The following is a 3131-nucleotide window of genomic DNA, read 5'->3' as shown; positions in this document are numbered from 1 at the left end:
AGCATAGGTTGAACTTGATGGACGTATGTCTTTTTTCAATCTCATCTACTATGTAACAATGCTCCAGACCTTTATCTGTTCAAGTACCTACAAATTAGGCACTTTCTGTACAAAATGTCTAAGAAACTCGAATTTCCTGAATTATCAAACTTCGTGTCGCTCTGTAGAATATACCTAGGGATGGAAGCAGCAGCTAACACCCCTGATCACGGCTATATGGTCAGGTGGGGCAGGGACCTAAAAGTGGAAATTGACAGAGGACTAGGAAGATATCTAGGAATTTGCGGCTAAAACCTCCATATGCACAACGATGAAAGAAAATACATACAAGATTCTGTACCAATGGTACCTCGCCCCAAGTAAGCTAAAACAAATATACTCTGAAACATCTGATTTGTGTTGGAGGGGTTGTGGACTGAAGGGCGACATGGTCCACATCTGGTGAAACTGCCCAGCCATCCCAAATTATTGTCTAACTATTTAAGATATGATTAGTCACAACAGGGCTAACAATACCCATATTGATCCAAGATCCATTAATTTACCTATTAGCTAAACCAGTGGAGGATTGGAGTCACGCCTTAAAACGTTTGATCTCATTTATTCTAACAGCGGCCAGATGCGCAATCGCGGCTGCATTGAAATAACAAGCTCCCCCATCCAAATGGTAGAAAAAAGGATAAACTAAGTGATGTTGATGGAAAAACTAACCGCTTTTCTGAAAAACTCCACTAATGAATCTTACAGAACCTGGGACCCATGGCTGGAGAGCTGAGCTGAACTAAACCGAGTGGCTTAGCCAAACAACCATACAGGGGTGGGAGGCCTATTAGCCCCCCCCCCCTTCCTAAACAAGACGGTGGAAAACTGGACTGGTTTCAGTCAACATTCTATAGAAGTATAAACATGATTTCATCCATAGTGGAGGCGAAGCGGGTGGATGATGGAACCACCCCTCCTCCCGTTACTCTTTACTAGTCTTACATTCTTCGAATCTAGTCTAAATTCAACACAATGTAACGCCAGATCAGTCAAGGAAATATATATATATATATGTCATTGGTATGGCAGTTAGCACTCACGTTTATGTAGAAGGCAGATGCTTGTCCCATAGCGTAGAAATAAGCGTGTAGAAACCAGGGGGATCCTGATAACAAATTGAGACAGCATACCGCAGATGTAGAAAAGAAAGTGTATTAAAAACACCAGGCAGCCAACGTTTCGGTCCTCGTTGAGGGACCTTCCTCGCACTGCCCTGAGAAAACTCCCTCAACGAGGACCGAAACGTTGGCTGCCTGGTGTTCTTAATACTTTCTTTTCTACATCTGCGGTATGCTGTCTCAATTTGTTATCAGGATCCCACTGACACACACACACTTTGCTCAATGCTTGCCCATATACCCGTGTTGTTTTATTTTTACCATCATTGCTGTTTTTCTCCATTAACTGTTCTATTTATGTTAACCGTGTTAGGTTTTTCAAAATAATAAAAATGTTTGGAAAAAAATAAAATTGTATTTGTGTATACACACACACACACACACACACACACACACACACACACACACACACACACACACACACACACACACACACACACACACATACACACACACACACACACACACACCCCCCCCCCCCCCCCTTAAAGCCAAGTCTCCCCACTTCACTTTGTTGGAATTACTTGTCGGTTGTCCCCTTCCTCACCATCAATACTTAACCAATAGACTTACCCTAATCATTGGTTCACTTAGATCAGGATTCACCAAGCTCCGATACATTGGTGTTACAGTTAAATGGCGCTAAAAATGTGATTTGTGGTACGATTTCTGGTATCAGATTGTTCAACCCTCCCCCCAAACCTTGCTCCTACATAGAATGTGCTCTTTAACCCTTTGGGTGCCCCAATACATAGCTACTAGTTCATAGGGTGTAGCACTACAGGAGGCCAATGATGTAGTGGCTATGTCATGCCCTTGGAGTGTTTATTTGCAGGGGAGGTCGCATCCTGTGCTTTTATAGAGCACAGGATGCGATCTGTTGTGCAGGGAAATGGAAGAGAACGCCTCCTGTTTCCGGTTCAGGGTCGCCGTGATCACTTGATGGCTCAGAGGAGCAGACACGTCCATCGAGTTCAACCTATGTAAAATCTAGATGACAGATACTTATCCTATATTTGTATTTACAATCTATTGATCAAAAGGAAGGGAAACAAAAAAAAAACGCAATGAAACATTAACTTAGGCTTCAATTATACAAAAAAACGCCCGTGGTGTCACTAGCGGCGAAAAAACAAATGTTGAAAGCGCATCAACTGTCTCCCACTTTGCAGTAGCAAGCAGGGAGACAGTTGAATTTGGTATAGCCACTTGTCATGTATGTATGACACTTGTTTTTTTGCACCGCGCAGTGTTGCTACGGGCGACACCATGGGCATTTTTCTGTATAAATAGCAGCCAAAAGGACGTCTTATAAAAGGAAAAAAATTAATTAATTCCGACTCCAAATAATGGCAGATTTCTCCCTGTATACTTTTCTAAAAAGATGTCCAACCTTTTTTTTTAACGATATCTATTGCATCTGCCATCATAGTCGGACTGGCTAATGAATGCCACATTTTAACTGCCCTTACTGTAAAAGAACCCTTTCCTTTGATGCTGGTGAAATCTCCTTTCCTCCAACCTTAGGAAATAATTCTCTTTCCATCAGGGGCTCTCCAATTATGGATTTCCCCAGTGTTTACTTCTAACCACTAACCTGTTGTGTCCATGTTAGAGGCAATCAAGATGAGGAAGGAGAGGGGAGTTTGCCTGTGCAATCTCCTGCTCTGCGATATCAGAGAAAATAAAGAACTCAGAGGAAATCAAACCCCCACTCAAATGGTTCTCAAACATTTTAAATATTTTAAAGTACTTATAGGAGTCAGATTTGGATTTCAATAAAAAAAAAAAAAAAGTAAAATCACCTATAACTTTTTTAACGTCACTGGTGCATTTTGGTGCTAAAACAGACAGTACCTTTAGCCACTCTGCTACCCCACTTTCCCAGTAAAAAAATAAGAATTTGCAATAATTTCCACACCTTTAAAAATGTTTGAGTCTGAAACCAGGGAAAACAAACCAAACAAAACA

Source organism: Ascaphus truei, chromosome 12 (genome assembly GCF_040206685.1).
Source record: "Ascaphus truei isolate aAscTru1 chromosome 12, aAscTru1.hap1, whole genome shotgun sequence".
Lineage (NCBI taxonomy): Eukaryota > Metazoa > Chordata > Amphibia > Anura > Ascaphidae > Ascaphus > Ascaphus truei.
This window is presented reverse-complemented; position numbering follows the sequence as displayed.